The 22,333-nt window shown below is 41.8% G+C and overlaps 2 long non-coding RNA genes across 2 annotated transcripts; one reads left to right on the forward strand and one right to left on the reverse strand.

The window, feature by feature from the left end:
- The first annotated feature begins 23 nt into the window (after positions 1 to 23).
- On the forward strand, positions 24 to 19,906 carry LOC111253435 (uncharacterized). The gene is made up of 4 exons (XR_015329885.1): positions 24 to 485; positions 9,989 to 10,047; positions 12,775 to 16,150; positions 17,456 to 19,906. It is a non-coding gene; the product is annotated as an uncharacterized LOC111253435 (long non-coding RNA).
- Positions 3,459 to 6,867, reverse strand: LOC147754744 (uncharacterized). The gene is made up of 2 exons (XR_015330510.1): positions 6,399 to 6,867; positions 3,459 to 5,719 (listed from the first exon to the last, which is right to left on the reverse strand). It is a non-coding gene; the product is annotated as an uncharacterized LOC147754744 (long non-coding RNA).
- Positions 19,907 to 22,333: the final 2,427 nt, after the last annotated feature.

Here is a 22,333-nt window from a genome sequence, read left to right on the forward strand (position 1 = left end):
GTTAAGTAGTGGGATTACCGATCAGCTTCTATATCATATCTATTTGATGTGTAAAAGAACAGCTGATTTGTATAGCAAGTGTATATGGCATAAAACCTTGTCTTTGTCTAAATGAGGCCCCAGACTTAATTAGCTTAGTATAGCCGTAAGTACCTACGCTCTCATGCGTGCCGTTATATGTAGCGTTAATGCAAAGCTTAATAGATTTTATTTAGGCAGTATTTAGGCAGATCATACCTGTACGAGGATTCCACACTGCAGATTAGCAAAAAGCCCATCGGCTGTTGATAGACTAGGGAAAAGGCGTAGTCTATAAAGGCGTCTATTGGTTTGTGAGAACATATCACGTTTGAAGACGATTGAAGAAGGTGTGGGTGCCTATTGGAGAAACGGAAAATTTGACCGCAATTGGCTGGCCAAGAGACAACGATCACCAACGTCATCAACACTAACCCGAATTTGACGCGAGCGACGAGTCTACAATGGTGAGAAAAATACCAATGAGCTAAGAACTATCGATTTTCGAATCGGCCAAAGCAGGGCACGCTTCGGCAGCCTATATATAGCCTTGTGCTGTTCGAAGCACAGCTACATGGCCTTTTCATAAGCAAGTCACCACGGACGATAGCGCATATGGCACAATTTGCTAGTAATATCTGAATGTTTCGTACGCATATTTCGTAAGCATTTATTTTCTATATAGACAAATTTTCATCTATGTAGAAAATAGATGCTCATCTATACGTAGGCATATCGAAAGATTGCCCGACTGAAATTATCTAAATATTTGCTATATGTGATCATAGTGCAGTGAAGTATCTGTCGATAATCGAAATAGGTGCTCACAAGGCCTAAATGGTGAAATGTACTACCTGTGTTAATTTGGCAGATTTCTTTGCTTTTTCCTTCTTGCCTTCTTTGTGATGTTTCAAATTCAAGGTTTAAGGACAAATTAAGTTTTTTAGTTGATGTGCCTAATGCGTATCGTATAGCTCGAGGCAAAAATAAGTGGTATTTATCGCCAGTTAGGTCAGCACAGTGAGACCAAGAAGGTGAAATAAGGAGCGTACCTTACATGCTTTTAGAAGGCTTAGAAGGCCAAATATTGTTTCTGTTCTTCTTTTTCGTTCTTGCAAGCAGCAACATCATTTGATTGACTCTATTATTATTAAACGGAAATAGCATTAGTGTAGCTTTGTAACAATAGATTCTAGCAACCGTTGAAATGACGGCAGTTATAATTACTATTACTGGCCAAGCCGTAGAAGAATGCGCGTTCCTCAAAAACGATGACTTTCCAAGGTAAAGTAGTTTGGAAGAGCTCATTCCTAGCCTGCTTTGGACAAATAGCAAGCTTCCCAACCAGCTGGCTACGCGGCTGACCAGTTTTTCCTTTGCTTTTCCCAAAGCCACATTGTGTTTGAAGGGAACGATGACATACGGCGTCTATATTGTACCAAGCGTAAGCAGAAGAGGCGAAACGAGGGTATACAATGGAGAAATACGGCGTTTAGTGTACTTAGTGTCATCATGTGTCTTCGTGTCGTCCGGTACGTCTCTATTTGCCCAAAGATAGGTAGCTCAGCCCGTAATTGGCTGAAACCTTAATTTGCTCCCCGGATTTGCTGGTCTTGACATCGTGGCTGGGGAATGGTATGTGCGTGTGTGATGTTGCAAGTAGCCTTCGATGATTTTGGTAACGGTCGTTCAGTACATGATACAGTTATTGTAACATATGTAGCGGTGCATCATTGTGTTTTAAAAAAAGAATTGCTACGTTTTTTCTGATGACAAATGAAATGATGAAAAAAAACGTACGGGTCAATTTGTGCGGAAGAAATTACATATTTACATTTTTTTTATATTACATTTATATTACATGTTCGTTGAAACAGTTATAGTAATGTATAGAAAGAACATGTGCTGCTTTTGAAATACATGAACTGCGTAAATTGATTTCTAGACTATACTATGCATAATTTTAAAAACGATTCGGTCGGAACCTAATTATCTCGGATGCGAAATGTCTGACTCACTTACCTAGTCACATTTTTCTGTGTAGATTAAGCGCTTATTTATATGAAAAAATACAGAACAAGCAACGTGTAACAATGTGTTAGATCGCAGCAAGGGTAAAGGGTTTAGAGTGAAACATTGGGCCTGTTGTGCCTGGAAAGGAGAAATCGAACACTGCCTTGAGCTTGTGCACGGAAAAACTATAGACAGACAGCTGGTCTAATTTCAATCTAAATGGAAATCGGTTTTACTACCGAAGTACTTACAGGTCAAGCACTAACTTACTTCTGCATTTAACATAAGACATCAGCGAATTATCACAGTGGTCACATGCATAATATCATAACGCCGTTCTCTTGAGATAATGCTACAAACGTATAAATACGGCTGTTTCTTCTATTATTGATAGAAACGGTTTTTATAGTAAAAAAATCACAATATGCTTAAATAACCAATACTGAAGGTAAAGACCTTGTAAAAAAAAATATAAACAGAGATCAAGAATTGTCTCGAAGAAGACGATTGATTTTCATATTCTAACACAACAACAACAACAACAACAACAGTTGGTGCTGGTATTTATTTTCTTACCTAATATACGCAATTTTCGCGCTAAAAGCAGCAGTAAAGGCAGGCCTACGTCCGCTATTCTAGAGATCCCAAACTCAGTGCAGACCAGGCGTTATCGTGGCGAAAAATCCTATATTTAGCTGGCAGGGAGGACCTTGCCCCTGCTATGTTTTGCTCAAAATCTTATGTAGTCATAACAATTCACTCTTCTATCTGAAAGCTTGAGCTGTAGGCATTTCCTCTGTGATCCTCAATCTCCTTCAACTTCTGTAATGAAACCGCCCCAATGACAAGCTACTTCTTGGCTGAACGCCTCTTTTCCTAGTATCTTTACTAAGATTCACTCGGCGCCTTTAGCTCTAAGTAACGAGGTCTTAATCATTAAACGTTTACGTTTGGCGTTAAAGGATATCCTTGTTTCTAAGTTCGTCAGCCTACTCAATTAACATATAATCATAGATAACTAGAGATTTAATTTAACTATTTGCTAAATACCGTCTGCTACCGATCCCTAGTTTAAGAGTTTGTTTTCGATTCGTAAAATAATGTCGGGTCACAAATGGGCTTTAGTCTGGCATCGATGCTGGACGGTCGTAGCCATAATACCAAACAATAAAAAAGTAATTTGGTCCTTTTAGGCGTATTCAACTAGAAGGCAATGTATTTGCTATCAAACTCACCTTTAAAGGTAACATTGACTGAATATTTGTTTTGTTCCGGGCTGCGAAATGGATAGTATTCATTTAATATGGCTAGGGAACGTTTGTTAACTCTAACATGCATAATATTGGATAAATAAAAATATGCTGTATAAATGAGTTATTCAGTGCCAGCGGTAGGGGGCAAACGTAAATCCAATAACGAAACAGGAATATCACTACTGTTATTTATTCTTCCGTTAATTTATTAATCCCGTTAAGTTAATTTTGGTAATGGATTTCTAAACAGGTACAATCGATTGATTTGGGCGCGTCCGCTTCGAGCATCCTACTCTCCGTTTTCTGTGTTTAAAAAGAGCTGGTTATTTCAAATACGCGCGGTTTGCCAGTTATTTACTTGGCATGGCCACACACAGCACGCGTTCATTTATTGCGCTTCATCCTACCTAATTAACTATCACAGGAACCTTTTTTGGTGTTATTAGGTCTGCTTATGGTATTGGCCACAATAATTGCAAGCCCTATCTCTATGGATTATATTACAATGTTGTGCAACTTTTCCTCTTCTATTGTATTTTATTAGCCATACGGCTGTTGGACTCGGCGGGTTATTTGCGACCGCCCGTGCTCATCCTGTTAAGACAGACCGGGCTAGCGGTCGTCCGTCGGTACTGCAGTAGCGGGAGTGGTATTGTGTTCACACGACTGCAAGCAGGTCTTCTTTTGTTTGCTCTTCGAGACCTCCTTCCCTACAGCAGGCTGTCTCAATTGCTTAACCTTGTATAACCTCTTAGTCTGGTCCTAGCTTTTAATCTGCTGCGGCTGTCCTCCCAGTCCATGGCTGGGAAGCCCATGTTGATCCATGGCTGACCAGCTCCGCTGGCGTTCTACGTACGCGTGTCGTCCCCCTTGCCAATGAACTAGCAGATATATATCGAGCCATTCTCGGCGTCGAATAGCACACAAGCCTGCTCTTCTTTTTGCGAGAAGATCAGTGTGAGTTCTTCTTTAGTCATAGGAAGAATACTAGCGTATTTGTCCGTGTGCCTGAGAGCAGTCCGGGCCTTCGCCTTCGCGTTCTTCATAGTCCCCTGCGGCTATCGCGGGTATAGGGGGACCGGGGCCCAAGAAGAGGATCGGATATCTTCTTGGTTACAGAAACAAAAGAGGACTTTCTTGCTTCGGTCCGAGTGTGCGGATCCAAGCCATTGTTTCCCATTCTTTTTGCCATTTCGCTCCAAGGCTTCCCCGCACCCTTATCCTGAGTTGCAGCGCTCTGTCAGACCGCCGCTAACAGCGTTAGCAACAGCATCAGCAGCAACTGCATTCATTACTCTGCCGCTCCCTTCGTATTATCTAGCGAGTCACTGCTACCATTATCAAACTACGGTAACTCACTCCCGTCCTTTTATACCGTTGAGTTATGCCGCCTTATGCGCTCGGCCGCCGACACGACCAAGCAAGAAAGTAGCGCGCTCGCTTACTTGATACAGCCAAGAACGACTGGCACGTACGCCGGTCGAGTCAAGGTAAAAGCAAACCCTTCATGTGCACCGGTCGCTCGTTGTTTACCGTTTATACACACGTCTTGTAATATGCACGAGAGTCAAGAGAAGATAGTGCACATTTACCCACCCTTCGCCCAATACAAAAGCTCTATTTTCTCATATGACGATGACATGACGCGCCTTACAAAGCGTCCTGCCGTGGTTTCTCAAATGCTTAGCGTCGACACAATCTAGCGACTGGATGGTACTGATGGCGATGACGGTGACGCCCAGCGACAGCGTACTCCTGCTGAGTGTTTACCGAAATGGGAATTGGTCTCTCATTTTCGCCAGGCAGACGCGTCGCTGTCCTTGCGGTGCTGTTATCTTATAGCGGATGGTACTACTACTGCTCCTCTTGTAGCAGCAGCCACGGCCTTCTTACCAGCAGAAGCAGCCGTTTTAAGTTATCTTAGCTTCTCTTCCTTTCAAAACCCTTACTTGTATCAGAGATGCATTTCGTGTTCTCGTAAACGTCACGAAGGCAGAGGCTGCCACCAGTTCTGCTGGTTGAGAGATGGGGCTGGCAACAGCAAAAGAAAAGAGTACATAAGACGGATAAAGGGCGAAGCGTTAAAGTTATTTGAGGGTGGGCAAAATTTTACTCCAGCTATATCCAGTGACGTCCTCCCTAGTGTCGACATTGAGCGAGCAGCAGCTTGCCGCTTGTTTAGGGCCTATTAAGAAAAGAATTTGGCGTCGTTTACCATTTTGTCCTGACCGATCCCACAGTAGACGATGAATCTGTGCCCTTCTCCGCCCGCCTTCTGCCCTTACCCTGGTACGGCGCTATGCCGCAATCTGACGTCGTTGCAGCTCCTTGAGGCGACAACGTCGAACGAACACAGTGAGCAACTGTTCCATCAATGCTGACGTAGCGTCATTGTTTTGATCATCAATCTGCAGCTATAGCACTTGTTCTGTCGACTGCAAAAACAACCGAGTGCAGCCGTTAGGACGCAAAATGATGCTAATTATTGTCGAAACTTGGAAAAAAAATAGTTTTTAAGATTTATATTCAAATCGCAAAAAAAGGGCTAAAGACAGGTTATGTAAACAGTACGCGGTGAACAGGAGCTCTGCTTGTAGTATCATAATTTTGCTAGCGGCATAAAAACGTAGAGGTTTTATTTTTTCAAGGCTTTCGACTATTTCTACTGTGCAAACAAGTGCGCTGAATTGTCGTTTTGATTTAGCAGCGCGGGCTCTCCTAACCAGAAGGTCTAGCCGAGGTGTATTTAACTAAGGTTTCTCCAATTCAGATGATTTATAAAAGTAAATAGACTTTATATTAAAGAAAAGATATAGACAAACACTAGAGTGTTAATGCACGGTACTTTTATTTTTCATGTCATGTCCACTCCCACTTTTACTTAATTCTAGCCTGTGCAATTTCACTACGATCCTATTACGACTAGAGCAAGTCGGATCTGCTTTCAAGCTCGACGCCCCAGGTTGTGCATTTATATATAGCTCCCAACAAACGTAACTGGCGACTGATAATAGCTACAGATAGTTTTTTGTCACAAGAACGAGCAGTGAATGTTCCCCTAATGAACTTATTCGATTTCTATAGCCATAGGTTTATCAAATGACGAAGTCTTACCTTATTTGCCGAGATGTCGTCAGCAGCTGCCACTGAGACAGAAAAAATGCACCAAATTTTTAAGCTGATGCACCAAACGATTAAGCTAGCTAACTAGAAGACGATAATGGCTCGTTGTCGTTCGCCTTCACCGAGGGAAAAGAGATAAACAAAGCTGGCTATGAACGACATGGCAGAGTTTGCTGCAAAACATCTCCCACGCTATGAATATGGCGTTCAGTAAAATAGGTACTGAAGAGCAACAACTCTTACATGAAAAACGGGTACTTCTTTCCAACCGTTGTAACGCTCAGGTACCGCCTTAACCGTCGGTGGATGTAGGCTACCCTCATGTGTTATTTGGCTGATATTTACAGAGTTTTTCCACTGTTTTCACTTCGACCATCATCTTCGTTCCTTTTTTTTTTTTTTTAATTTCTTTCCAAAAAGATAAAGCCTCTTCTTGGATGGAACCACAGAAAACACTACGGTTAACTAAGCCGATCGTTTTGTTTTGCATCTGATGGAACGCAATAATAACTTGTTATTGCAACGGCTCCCATTTAAAGCAAACGATGAGATATAAAGATATATAAAAATTTAGATATATATTTTAGGGGTGCCAAAAGTATTGACTAGGCTGATTACAATAGTAATTCGCCATGCTATGTTGACATTATTCAGTGTGGTATCAATGCAGGATGGGGCACAAACGAACAAACTTGAGCTTATTCCGCCTATACTTAATTTTTTTTGCTTAGTAAATTGTAAATAAAATAAATAAATTGTAGGAGAAATACAAATATATGTCAAAGGCAAGTTATTGCGTTGCCGGCATTTTCAACGAAACAGTTAGTTATTCAATTAGGTAGGAAAACTAAAAATCCGAGCGAACTATTGGAAAAAGGGGCCATTTTCCTGCTATAACAATTCGACGCGAAAGGTGTATAGTCAAGAAAATTGATGGAAATTGGAGGGAATGTGCTTTTTAGGTTGCTGAGTCGTTAGTAAAAAGCTACATCCTTCTCACAAGCATGAGAGATGCAAATGTTCTCAATAGGCCAAGCCGTGAAGGTAGCTCCTTAATATTGTGTTTCGGATAAGTGCTGGAAAAAATGTATCCGGGGTTTGATAGAAACCAGTCGCCTGCAGTGATAGTTAATTTTAGTGGAAACATTTCAGGCCACCGCCGTGCAACTTTTACACCGTTCCCTGCTAATACTTTAGCAATTTCTGAAACTTTGACCTTCCGATTTTTGAGAGCTTGCATCATGTATTGCAAATTTGAGATAACTCATTTCTGTATTATCATTTGAAAATCACTATATATATATTAGGTAGGTGAAAAAAAAAAAAAAAGTAATTCCCTTTTTCAATTCTCAATTGCTAACTTATTTTTTTTTCTGTGGAGGCAGTAACCTCCCCTGCCGAATTAATTAGTTTGGCCCTTTGCGGCCTTCGCTCGCCCTTTGTGCAAGAAACGGATTTTAAGGCTAGTAAAGAACGCATCCATAGATATGACCTATCTACAGACCAGTTTTCGGATCTCTGTTTCGCATTTGAATATCTTGCCGCCTTAATCGTGCCACATGAATCGGAATAGCTGAAAGCCAGTAAAGCAAACTTCGAAATAAAAATTGGGCTGAAAATTTATTTTTCCTCTTTATAATGTCAGCTTGTTTGATCGGTCGGACGAGTTGAGTTTTCAATTACGACTTGTATTCACAGTCATTCGACGGTGTCTCTAAAGCTTATAGCTAAGTAGCTTTTCCATACGCCAGCAAATCTGACGAGTTGTCCACGCTAAAGCTTATTTGAGCTTAGCTGGCATATTATCAAACGGTTAAAAATGCTTCAGGCGTTTACTTTCGATAGATCCGCTAGTATTTATTTGCGCTAAAATGTATGCAAGTCGTGATATGCACAGAGCTTTTCAGGTAGCGGAGCCTCGAATAGGACGTGTGGTTCATGGTCACGTGATTTTTGTGATTGCCTGGTGCATGGTTTGTGCTTCAAACAAAGACCTTTAGCGCTAAAACTTTGAACCCATTCTGGTAACAGCTGTCAGATGGCGCACATTTGTGTTCAGTCCATAGATGATCTACCGTCTATGAGCTTCGCATGTCACATCGAGAAAGTTATCAAGAAGACCGTGTTAGATAAGCCGTTTTTCGGTCATAAGATCTAATTGTACAGGATACTATACTAAGCAATAAAATAAACACAACACAGTGCGCGGAACAGGTAGGATTATAGGTCTTTTCATAATTTTAAGGTGCACAGCTAAGACAAAATGTGGTAGTAGCTAACGTCGCTGACTGTTACTTTCATACCCAGTGTTATATAGAGATTCGAACAATGGATGATGAACAGTTACCCTCTTGACTCCGCTACAACTGCAGATCAACTTGCACATTTATTAGTAATTCGAAGTCAACAGGTTCAGTTTCCTGTAAACCTGACATCAACATAAGCAAGACTATAATTATAACCTTCAGCGAACACATAACCGTCGTAACATTACGGTAGGTCAGCAGCAATTATATCGTCTGAATTTCAAAGCGGCCAATGTTATCTCTAACGGATACGGTTTAAATGCATGGTGCATTATCTATGGCTGGAAGCAAAACTTCACATAAGGGCGCCATAACAACTACTCTGTAGTCGCTTTTTTTTCGCATAGCAATAGTGGTAGAAGTTGGCTAGCTTTACTGTTAGTGGCAGCAGTTTCGGTTCTTGTAGTTGTCAGAGTCGGCTAGCTTTCTTCTTCCATCTAGCTATCTTTCGAAGAAGAATAGTCGCGAATTGCACAGCGAAATACCGTTTTAGCGATCACGTCCGAAGCGTTTCCGTTTTCCGTTCTCCTTCTCACTCCCTATCTACCCATCCACGGCGCTCATAGATGGCCTGTCAGGGATATAAGAAAAAAAAATGCCTCTGGGCCTGTTCAGGCAGCAACTGTAGTTAGCCCAGATACGTCGCTGTTATGAAGCAATACCTTCACTAAGTGATTTCATCTAGTCGCTGTGCCTAGTTTTGTTTTTTTGACAATCGGGTAGAAACCATTTACAGTACTTGGGTACGTTTCGGGCGAAATGTTTGAATCTTCTACATTGTATGCTTGTAGTCCAGCTTTAGTCGTCGTCGTCGTCGTCTTATTCAAGCAGCCGTCCGTCCGGTCCGTCATGGCTTCAGGACGGCCGTTGAGATCTAGCTCTGTTAGAACTCACGCTAGCCAGCCGCCACCGCGAGTTGGAACAACGGACACGAGTCACGGTGCGAGATAAGAACAAGTGAGGGGAGTCCAATTCGCTCATTCGTATGGCCAATTTCATAATGTACATAGTACACAGACCTATTGGTCGAACGTTGGTTCGATTTCACTAAAACATAGGGAAACGAGGCGGATGCTCACTGGTTAGCTAACCAGCTAAGCCCAGCGAAGGCCCCCTGAAGGTTGTGACGGCAACGAGAAAGACACGCGTTAGAAAAATCGGCAGCTCGCACAAGCGTACCCTCCAGTATTCTATTGCCTTAAATACTAATAACTTTAATTTACGTGTTCTATCAAAACGAGTCGTATTTTTATAGTAATTCTTCTTCCTTTCCAGGGGCTTGTTAACGGAGCTTCGAGAGGATGGAGCGTTTGCTAAGTGGAAAGGGTCATTTTGTAAGTAAGAACACTAAAACTAAACGTATTCTGAAATGAACGCGGTCATTTGATTAAAAAACTCTCTATGAATTTACTTCTACAGGTATGGCCATTTTCGACTGCAAGACACCTTAAACTGGAGACACCTGCAACAACTGCAGTTATGTCTCTGAGGTGCCCCCTTTTTTAGGTTACTATCTGATTTCCTGATGCCCCGAGAAATGCGAAAGCGCTGAGGATTCGAAAACTATCAGCTTTTGCTCGAAAGTAATAATATTAATACATTCAATTGACAGATGCGATACTACAATAATTCGCAAGAGCCTTCTACGATGGGAGCGAAATCAAAGAATCAATCGTAATGTTCCAGGACATTCATGGCCTGGAATTCGATATTTTGCTAACACTTTACACGATGTTCGCCATTCATCTACCAGATAAATGGAGCTTAGTAGTTCAGGCTCTGTTGATAAGCTTACTCGCTATAAGAATCGTTAATATACTGCCTTAGGCGATCCAAATGCCCTCTTGACAACACCGAAGAACCTATTTGTTGTTACGGGGGGCTCCGAAGAGCCAGATGGTGGTTAGGCTATATGGAGGCGTTAAGCTATACGGATCAGGCCGTCGGTAAAGATCGGTATGCTTGTCTTGGACAGGTATACTACCAAACCTTCAGAACTTTTGAGGCGCATCATATAGGTCTCATACTTGCTTGCTGCAATTAGAATCTCGGATATGCTATGCTGAACAAGGCCATGGTATTTTCGTGTTTGTTACGTCACATGTTGAATTTTTTAATTGAAGCTAGTTGTCAGGGCTGTAGTGCACGCTATCGAGAAGGCGCAATATCGGATGTTTAATAATCAGGATCATGATAAACTTACGTTAATTGTTTATACCAGAATCAGGGAAACCACACGAGTTGTCGAGGGTTCCGTTATTAATTAATTAAGCAAATCAATTTTCGATAGCGGTTCCCTCCGTTTATTACGTTTTCCCCTACCTTCGCAATTTTTTTTTGTGCCAACGTTATTTGCCTTTACTGTATCTAGTATTTAAACTACCGAGGAGCCGACCTGTTACCGTCGAGGGGAACTCATGAGGAAATAGCAATATGGAGTAAATTTTTACAAACTATAGACGAGTAGTATTTGGAATCGACTGCTGTATAATGTTAGTCCTGCTACATGGGCAGATACTGCAAAATCGAATTTCGCCAATAGAAGAGAAGTTAGTATGCAGTATGTGTTGTGTATTGAATGGTAGCTATAAAGAAGATCGATAAGCTGACTCGGCGGACTATTTGCTGCAAGTCGTTCATAGGTCGTACCAGCAAGCTAACCCGTGCCGTAACAGACGATTGCATAATGTACAGGCAGTGCTTCATTGCCTAAACCGTAGATTTATGAGACTGAGCAACAGTGGCCAATTACTGGCTGTAGACATGTGCGTCTCGGCACACTCCGTCGCGCCACTTAGAAGTAAGCCGATATCAAGCAAGTTTTTTAAAACTGATACAATAGGTGTAATATAAACTGGTATTTGCTTGTTGCCGTCTCTATAGCCGACGAAGTGTTTACTTGGCCGATAGCAAGCGATATTAGGATGAGAGTGCCATTTTGGCTCGGTTATGTTTGAAATAGGGGAGAATGGCCTCGTTGAAGGGGGCTAGAAAGGGCTCCGAGTGGAGTTGGGATGTTTAGAAGGGTAGAGCGGAAATTGTAGCGGAAGTCACGCGGTGACATCGGATGAAGGCACGGCAGGACGGCTTGTATTATTTAATATGGACGTTGTCAACGTCCGTCGTTGGAAGGCTTACAAACGAGGGAGGAGTTATACCAGGCCGAGCTGATTCGAGTCAGGCCAGGCGGTGCAATTCGTATCCGTTCGCTACCTGCTACTAAGTAAGATATAAAATCGTCACACGTCGACATACTGAATGTAAGCGAAACCGTCTGCTATTTTGTTGTGGGGGTCCGAGACAGACGCATACGTCGAATGTATCACGACGAACTCTTACTGCGTTGTGTTTTGTTTATCTCAGCTGGACGACAGCGTAGAATTGTCCAAATGAATGTTTTGTTGTCGCATTCAAATGCCATACTATAAGAAGGAAACTAAAAATAGAACGAAGTTGCGTCTTCATTAACATGCGGACATCATTTCCGGAACCTTGTTTTACTCATTGCCATTCATATCATCATTACGCTCCGCTGTATTAAACTTAATAGTAGGTCGATAAAAGGAAACGCAATAAATTCATATATAGTACTCAGCTGAACCCCACATGCAATATGCATGAGGCGCACCTTCAGTTGAAGCAAGCAAGTATCTGTGTGTGGGTCAAAAGAGCCGAGCGTGTACGCGTCCGCTAAAAGTAATAGGGTTTCTAAATCGTGCTAAGTAAACATTTCAATAAGAACAACTCGTTCTTTCATGAAGTGCGTGAAATCATATGGTGTTGTGGAGTTGAAGAGGTTCTCGAAGAGCTGTTGGCATGAAAAGACGTCACATGAGTCACGAACATTAAGCTATTGTGCGCAAACGTGCGCGTTTATCCGAATCAAGTGGATGAAAAGTTCTATTTAACGTAGTCACAAGCGAGCTAGAACTTAAATGAATAAGCTGATTCAATAGAAAAAGAACTGCCGAACGAATCGGGCCGAGTTGCGTGCCTGAGACCAATCCGAGTTTCCCGCTCAATCCAAAAACTCATAGTCCGTTTTCATATTTTCCTTTCAGCCTTCACGTTCGACACAAAGCAATGTGCCCTTGGCCCTTCACAAGTCGCCTCAAACGTGTCCGTATTAGGGATTTTTTGAAAGAGAAGCCCTGATTTGAGGCTCCATCGGCCGGACGTCTTTTTCGGACTCTCGTCAAGAAGCCATTTGTGACAGATGGTATTCAATCATTGGAATTCTCAGTGTTTGAAATATTTAGTAAACACTTCTGTGAATGGATTCCTTGGCGGCAAAAATCGATCGCACATGCGAGTATCACATAGAGAAGACATCGGTCCTGCAGGCGAAGAAATTATCTTCATTTCAAGTGACGACGAAGTGGCGACTGGACATTCGACCGAGATGGCGTTTAATTGATCTGGGAACAGACTGCATGAATACAATAGATTTCATGTATCCCTGAACGTCAAACTTGTACGCCCAAAATCTAGGAGCGAATACCTATGCTTCTACGTTATGCCAAGATCAGTGAGTCACCTCCGTCAATAATTACGTGTAACTATATCGTTTTGGCAGCTGCTCTAGTGGTGGCAGAGCAAAGCGTCTAGCTTTAGGTTATTTAGATTCGAGATAGGTCACCCTCTCATGGGTGTTACAGCCAGACGGCAGCTCGTCGCCAAGCGAGCCATTGCCGCCTTAGTCAGCCGTCGTAACTTCGCTACGGTTGCTTCCATGTCGTAGTAATTGTATTTAGAAGTAGGAGTGCCGGCCGCAGTAGCATTGTTGGTCATGATCATATGGCCTTTAGACATCGTTGACGTAGCGGCAGTCGTCATGAAGATGGTTTTATTATAAACTTTTCCTACGTCCCGACGCTCTATTGGTGGGTGCGTTGCGACACCGGCGTGAGTTAACTAGGTGGCTACTTCGAAGCTATATGTATACAAGAAGTAGCAGAGTAGGCAAGCAAGGGCCTTCTTCACCATCCGATTTTATTGCATAGATGGCCTGAACACAGCCCGACGGTGGGAAGTGGCAGTGGTAGAAAAGCAAACTGTAAAAACACGTTTACCGACTGAACTCGCCAAATGCGTTTATCCAAGAACTAAACGATAGTTTACTACAAGAGTTTTACAATACGCGTGTCACATATAATATAGTAAACGATCAACTATATCTGTTGCTTTTTTTGTCATCGTTCTATATGAGAAATCCTTAACGGAACTTATAGGCAACACGATAGTGGAGTAAATTATTCCAATTAAATTGTTTGTCGGAGAACAATTATTTATTATTATTATTATTAATAGTAGATATTATATAGCGTTTGGTTTGAATTTATGTGAATATTACCCTAACGAGGTTTTAAGGTTTTTACCAATATACGGTCAATTAATAGCCGGAGACGGTAGGATTTACTAAGGAGGGCACTAGTCCGAATCGTTGATGATCAACTAGCAGTTTATAACCAACTGTATCATAAACCCTTGGTATGCTTTTTACTAAGTTTGTTTTGTTTGTGTTTGCTATCGTCAAAATCTGAGCCAGGTTCGTTCGTCGACTTCCTAAATTAAAAACAGCTATGTAGTCGCTCTTTTGCGGATAGTCATTATATAAATCTAATATGCATACAGTTGTGCACGTCGTTATGATGAAGCTCTAGACGTTTTTTTGAGAAGCCTATTTGCCTATAAGCTTTTTTCTCTAATTTCACCTAGTTTTCCGGATACCCACGAACAAAGTGGTATAGTGTACTAAGCCTTAAGCGTCGATTTGGTCCTATCATGTTGGAGGCCGCGAGATATAGATACATGTATAGATCGTAGCGTGTTTCTGATACTGATCAACGAGTGTATGTAGTTAAAACCTTCGAGTAACGTTTTGTCGGCCTGCCATTGTAAGCTAATCTGCAAACAAAAGATTGCAACTTTTTACAATTGTAAATACCTATTACTTGATATGTTAGAGGGGAACTATAATAGTAACGGCGTTAGTATCTATGATACGGCATCTTAATACCCAAAGCATTACCTATTTTACCATTTGGACATGTCCCATGTCAAGACATATGTTAAGTTCAATTCGAGCCATCGTCGTCGGCTGAATCAGACTTCAACCTAACAAATTATTTGGTCTAATAATAACATTAGCTTCAAAGATTCGTTTATTGGATTTGTTGAAGTGCAAGAGCGGGGCAATCTACAACAAAAACATTCTCTTTCGAATGCGCCAAGCCAGCGATGTCTTTGAACGAAGGAGATGCCTTTGGTTCTGGCCGCTTTCAAGAGGGCTAATATGCTGTTTTAGCTGGAGCGCTCACACAGCAATAGAACAGCTTCGATAAAACAGCTGATATAATTCGTAGACTTCCTAAGAATGCTATATAATAAGGATATTATAGTAAATCTGTTGACCAATTGTAATATGCGTTAGTTAAAATCAGGTCGAATAGTCACAGTGGAGGACCGACGTGTGCTAGCATTCATTGAATACGTGTTATCTACACGCTCTTGTTTATAAAGAAAATTTTGAGTTTCAAAAATGCCGCCATCGGACACCACGTACATTTCATTAGTACACCTATAACAGATTCATTAAAATGAACAGATAATGATATCTCTGTTCGACCAAGATAATGGCCACCAAATCGAACTATCCCATTGCTCATGGCCCTTGTAGGGATCAGACACCCCCGAGTGTGCGTGTATTTTTGTATATATTTTGTAATTATATTCCACTTCAGTACGACCCAGTAACGATGATTAAATATCGTTTATATTCACCTGAAATTGTTTGCACTCGGAATTCATTCGAAGTTCGAGTTGATTCGTTGAGACCCGTGCCCACCGTAGGCTATAATACTAAAAACTTGGAAAAATATTATGCCATTTGTTAATATAGTTCCAGTAGCTTAAAAATGACGCTGTCTAGAGACCTTTTTCTAATTAGAATCGTTTTCGGACATTCAAATGCACACAGTTTCTAAGTGGGACCTCCGTAGCCACAAACTAGGGCTTCGGTAGTAGTGTCGAACAAGCTCGAATCAGATTTCAGGCCTAGGGTCTCAGAGCCTAACATACGTGTGTACGGCAACAAATTTTAAGAAACCAGAAATATAAGCATACATTTATGTTCAAAACATTTCTTAAGTAATAATCTAGGAAAGGTTTAAATATTTCTTACATTTTAAGGTAAATAAATGTCATTTGTACCGATTTGCTGAAAAGCTATGTTATACAATATTCTATTATTCTATAAAACATAGCGCCTTCGGTGATGTCGATTTACGAACTTATCGGACGGCGTTCAAAACTGCATATTAGCAGAAAATTATCTACGTGTGCTTCAGTTTACACGATCGAATATCAACACGCCAAATTTCATTTTTTTCTAGGCTCCCATCTCTGGAAGGGGACAAGATGGGCTTACAAAAGAAAGTAAGTCTATTTTATCTGTTTTAATTGTAAATCTGCCGTCTATTAACCAGACACTACCGTTCTGCCCAGTTCATTGTTAGCCTACTTCTAACTCATCCTTACTTCCGTATGCTTGGTAAATATGACGCGCCAATGGCGTACTTTAGACGGACAAGGCCTAGGTGATTTAAAGAAACACAGCTTTGAAAGTATGCGTTAACACGTATAGAACACATTTGAATTATGTAGGGTAGAAAAAATTGTTTGAATTATTCCGCCCGGAACTAACGGTAACGTTGCATCAAACGGCTGGCCAGCTAATTTCACGCTCTCGGAATAAAGATCACTCTGCTAACTTTATTCAGTGAGAGTGCACTAGTGATGTAGTGAAAATTGTCTTTTTGGGCAGACAAAATGATCTTTATGTCGACCGGTTCGGCTCGTACAAGGATAACCTATCCTGATAGTAATTAGAAACACCACCTAGAGACACGTTCATTTTTTGATACAACATAAGGACCAGGATAGGGCCTTATTTAAGCAATCACTAGTGACACAGCCGGTGCCTCCAGGCCTGTTCCGATGGCGGTACACAAGGCAAAAGACGGCAAATCGTATTCGACGAGCCGACTCGCGACATGGAGCTGCGTTGCGTTGAGAGCTGCTAAACCCTTTATTAGAAACTCACTGCAGACGTACTGATTGAGTGTCTGTATCGATATTCCTGAAAGCCTTTTCTTTAACGGAGCGTACTATTAATGGTTTTATTTTAGGATAGTAGTAGGCAAGGGTATAGGGCCTGAGGAATCAGAGCTTAGCTCTGAACTACTCATGGAAGTAGTTTTATACCAGAAACAATAGCTATCTCTTGTAAACACCTAGTTGTCTAGATTTTCAGTTTCAAAGGGTAGTTACAATTGTTTTTCGATATGCTGTGGGTGACTCCAACATAACCATGATATATAATGAAACGTTGTACCGTATTAACACAAGGCATACTATGTAGCTACATAAGTATATATCGTTACTACACCAATCTACTAATACTAGATTAGAAAATAAGCTTGCAATTGTATCTTATCGAGAAACGAAAAAGCTCAGACCAATTGGTAAGAGCTCTTCAGTGGGGCGAAACATTTGACCAGCTTTTGATCTATACACCCTTAGCACCCGAGCTTTGAGAAATATTTGCACAAAGTTTTTATCTATTTCACTACGACTCTTAAGCTTGTTGAATGTTATCAAAAATCAAGAAATTCAGAATCACGCTATCGTTTGTAGTTATAAACAAACACCCAGTGATTAAATTTGGCTTTATTTCGGCAGCGCTCCAGGAATTTATCGAAGATCCGTGACAGCACTGAATAAAGCCTTCGTCGAAACGGCAGTTCATTGTTGGTGGGATGAAGCTGAAGTTGAGGGCCGTGAAGAAAATGAGTAGATGTTAAGACATCAGACGAAGGGACAAGTTGTAATGATCACGAATACTTCTCGTCTATGACGACGGTGTTATCCAGGCGAATTTCTTGCTGGTAGTGACGTATATTATCTTCAATGTAGGCCAGACGTCACTTCCGTCTCGGCAACTCAAAGCTTTCTAGAAATTCTGTAGCGCCTACACCGTCCATTACTTAATGGAATGGGTAATGTACCTTGACATCTGCAGGGAACCTTTCGATGCAAGAAGTGCTTACATCTCGGACTGTTCTATTAACGGAGAGTAACATTATTTTTTAGTGAACGTGACCATAGCCTTTTAGACGAGGTGGAAGGTTAAACCAGGTTGCAAGTCAAGTAGTACTCAATACTGTTGTTTTAGGATATTATACTGACTGATATCCTATAATACTCCGGAGTGCTCAGCATTCGGCACGGTTAGTACACGCACGAACTGATACATTTTAAAATGTTCCCGAGGCGTAATTGTTTGAGATACGCGTTTTTCATTCAGCCACTGAGATTAGTCGACTGAAGTGTCCGGGGCGCGTTGTTAGGACTTCGGTGACGGGTTTGCCATTACTGCATATATCACGTTCAGCGCCGACAACAACGTCTAAAAAAATGGAACACATAAACTACCGTATAGTACGTGTTACTGTACGAAATAGCTATTGGTGTCTTCGATTTCCTTTTCGAACAGTGGCTACTGCAGATGTACTGCTACCACGTAAATCGTCCATGCTTATAGTGTAAAACGATTCGGGATTGTCTTATCGTTAGCTGCAACTGCTGTGGCCGCCGGAGCGCGGTCTACGTCAATCATTGGGGTGCTCCACACTTTTCGTCCACAGCCCTGCCACGGCCTGCGATCTGTGTTCCTACAGCTATTACTGTTTGACTGGGCAGGCAGATAGTCACCGCACGTTACAGATGATTCCACCGTCTAGCTTAAGCACAGGAAATGACACGCAGCACAGCGCGTTCCTCTCTGTACAGTTTACTCAAATATGCCTGATTGACACAATGGCCATAGGCCCAAACGATGCGTTTCGCATTGTACAGTGTGGTAGATCGTCGGCGAGATGCTGAGTAGTAGGGCAGAACATAATGCAATAGGTGTCGAGAATGTTTTGTCTAGGGAGCGTAGAGCGTCGCGTGGGCTCGGTAGGACATGCAGCGTCTCCTCTGATGACATCGGTAGAACATCAGCGCGATCCGTGCTCAGTATGGGGTCGAATTGGGTCAGAGAAACTTGCGGTGTAAGGGTTAATAAGAAACGTACATCTATAACAGCGCCTGTTGCATTGCTCACTAGGGGTAAATTGATTAAGCTCTACATTTTCTTTTATGCTTTTTCGTCGTTGCCATCCAGCTCATGGAACAGGAGATTTGCTAACAAGCTATACTGGTCAAAGTAACAGCAATCAAGGATTTTTCTACGCCCACCCCGTACTTGATAAGCTAGTTGGTAGTCAGTCCGTGACCGTTGAATAATAGAGCCACCGATTAGGTAGCACTGTGAACAAGTCCCTCCGCGGGCTGAAAATGCACTGAGGGCAAAAATATTTGAAGAATCCTAAATGAGGTAAAAGATTGCAGTGGGAACTCTGGCTGCCCACAAGCAGAACGTTACGCCGCCAGACGGGTGACCCCGCCACAAGCTGCCACCCCCTCTTTAGCCCCCCACCCCACCTAGCACGTTAGAAGTTTATCATCGACTGTTAAGTGTCTTATGTTAAATTAAACTTTTCGAAATGTATATGGACTTTGAATGCAAACAAATTGCACACTGATGGAGACGTCAAAGATGTGCGATGATGAGAGCGAGCCACTGACATTTTAAAGCTGAGTATCATTTCGACACCTGCTTTGTTCGCAGTGGAAATCAATGTAAGCTTTGGTCGTTGTGAATATTTCCATTCTGGAAGAATGGAAGATGCTTATGACTAGCTTGAACTCTACAACTGCAGGCGCTGTGCGTCTATAGTACTTACTATGTAGTGATATGCCGGTATTATTGGTCTGACAGGTGGTTCGGATATCAGTACCAGCTGAGGGAAAATTTGAAGTTATATGTACAGTTTCATTGTAGATTAGACGCGAAGAGCGATGAGATAGATTCTCAGTGCTATCTGTATATGATGAAATTACGAATTTCGTTATCATCATATATATTGCTGCTAGTAACAAAAAAAAATCAGGATTTTGTGGATCCGACGCCGAAGAAGCTGCAGAAAAAATATCCGAGATCAATGAGTTTCCAAAATGGGTACGAATTATTAAAACACATAGCGTGAATTGGCAAAAGCAGAAATAAAAGCAAACACCTACAAAGTAGTACACGACTTCTTTGACTTTTTGCTCATGGATTTAATTGATACTAGATTTCGTTATTTGCGTTATTTGAAAAAAAACACTTAAGATCAATCCAAAGGTCTTGTTGATTACAGGTATTGCTATATTTTCGAAGAGAGAAGGCGGATGAAACTGGAGCATCCCACCGTTTAGATAAACATCTTATGTGCGCAACGTTGAATAAAGCAAACGTACGGAGGGAACAGTCCTAGAACCACATTTGCTTTTTGCGAGAATGACATAATGAAGATATATCAGTGTTAATTTAAATAGGCACTTTTTTCTTGTCTCAGTCCAAATGTAACGCTCAAGTCACTTAGCGAGCACGACGAAGAGCTCGTGTCGAAGGTACATGTAAATGATTACGGAGGTTTACCGCTTAGCCATATTAAAGTATCCTATTTTACTTATCTTTCAAAATCAGATGAAACTATGCAGTCTTTACGATCTTCCACGATTTACCAATTTTCTTTGTTAAGACAGTACCTATTTATAAAACCCTTAGCAGCGCTATTTTTCCGCACGGCGTTTTCAACTGCGTTTAATGGGTCTTTCAGGACTTAACATTCCATCAGGATCTAATTCTTTTAAAATTATTGGACCGCAACGCACTTTAGTCTATTTCCCGCCAGCCTATTGATCCTCACGTGACTGGAAAACAATAAAAACGATGTATTAAAAACGAGAGATCTTCAGTAGAAGGGCGTTCAGAAAATGTATTTTATTTCCCCGCATCTCACTGAAACGCGGCCGGAGTCTGCAACGTTTTCGGCACTATGTACAGCGACTGCCAGGACCTGTTCGAAACTTGCATGTATTTTCGCCGCAGTGGCTTCGTTGGCCATGTCTTGCCTTCTTGCTACTTAGTAATTACAAGGATGGAAGAATTATGCTTCTGCGGCGTGTGTGTGAGTGCGCCTTTTTTTTAGAGTCAGCATTGCCTGTCTATTTCCTTTCTTTTACCCAACAGAAAAGCAATGAGCAGAGAATTGGCATCGTATGCGCCGACTATTTCCTGCATTCCATCGGTGCATCTCACGGAACGAGAAGGCGCAAGCAGACATGGCTGCTTTTAGTTAGCGAGACGACGAGAATCTTTTCCCCGGGCGGCGAAGGTGAGCTAGGACAACAGCCTAAGGCATGTAACGAGCCAAGTTACCCACCCGATTGCTTTCTGCTGTCGACGTTCCGTGTGGGCGGTCCACGTCTGGTGGCCAACAACGCACAGGACGAGGAGGCGTCAACGAAGGGCTAGAAGGCGGAAGCTAACCAGTTCGATCGACCCTACCCATTAGTGCTCGTACGCTCTAGCAAATGCTGCCTTCGGATTCTGTGCGGCGCAAACTAGGGACACGGCGTGAAATAGTAGATATAAAACTGTAGGAAGGAACGCAAATTTTACTAGAGCGTCTATAACACATTAGTTCAATAATATCATATATGTACAAATACCCTTATACAGGGTACAGATACCCTGAATCGGAATGTTTCGTTCAATGCAGCCTATTGCGGACAAACAGATTGAACGGCGGAGAGCCCGGAAACAGCAGACGGCTCACATAAGACTGGACAGAGTTGCTAGTTGGTTAACGGAATTATGCCTACTGGATCGAGGTGCCTCAATCAAGACTACGTATTTGCCATACAACATTATAACGAATAATACGGTAATGCAATAATGAAAAAATATAATTAATAAAGCTACATGATCTCGCAAATAGGATACAATGGAATCACGATACATGAAAGCCTTTTTCTTCTTAGATATCTCATTGAAGTTTGAGTTGTACTTTGAAAAACGCGTTGCGTGCAAGCAGTCGATGAGTACTTTTACCAGTTGATAAATTAAAGGTGTGATTATGTGAAGTGCGATGAAGATGTATCATCGAAGCCATTGGGATGAGAGACGTTTAGTAGTTTTAGTGACGTAATTGCAGTGACAAACATATGTGATACAAACATATGAGATATAATAGTGTCTATATATAGACATTATGGACGCACACAAATAACATGACATACTGCCAAGGAAAATTGCCGATCCAAGCAAGGACTTCTACTAGACGTCTTGTCTGGCCATTTTCAAACGCTTGTTTTCAAAGCAGGGTTTGTGAAATAAACGAGCAGCTCTAGTATGCTGCAAAGGACTCAAACAAAACCTATTTACCTTGAGTGGGCGGATCTGCTCCGTCTTCGTTTGAAGAGTTCGGTCGGCCCGCTACTTCCCCTTCTCTGTACCGTCTTTCTCTAGCCGTTCTGCTGGCACACGTTGACCGACTTCGGAGTCACCTCGCCGGTGGGTAAGCAAGAATGCAACGGAGACTCTGGCACCAAAGTTACCGCCATTGAAGCACGAAGGACACCAGCAGGACAGGAGCAGTGGAAAATAGCAAAAAAAAAAAACAACAA

This window comes from Varroa destructor, unplaced genomic scaffold (genome assembly GCF_002443255.2).
Source record: "Varroa destructor unplaced genomic scaffold, Vdes_3.0 BEIS01000006.1, whole genome shotgun sequence".
In the NCBI taxonomy this organism is placed as follows: domain Eukaryota; kingdom Metazoa; phylum Arthropoda; class Arachnida; order Mesostigmata; family Varroidae; genus Varroa; species Varroa destructor.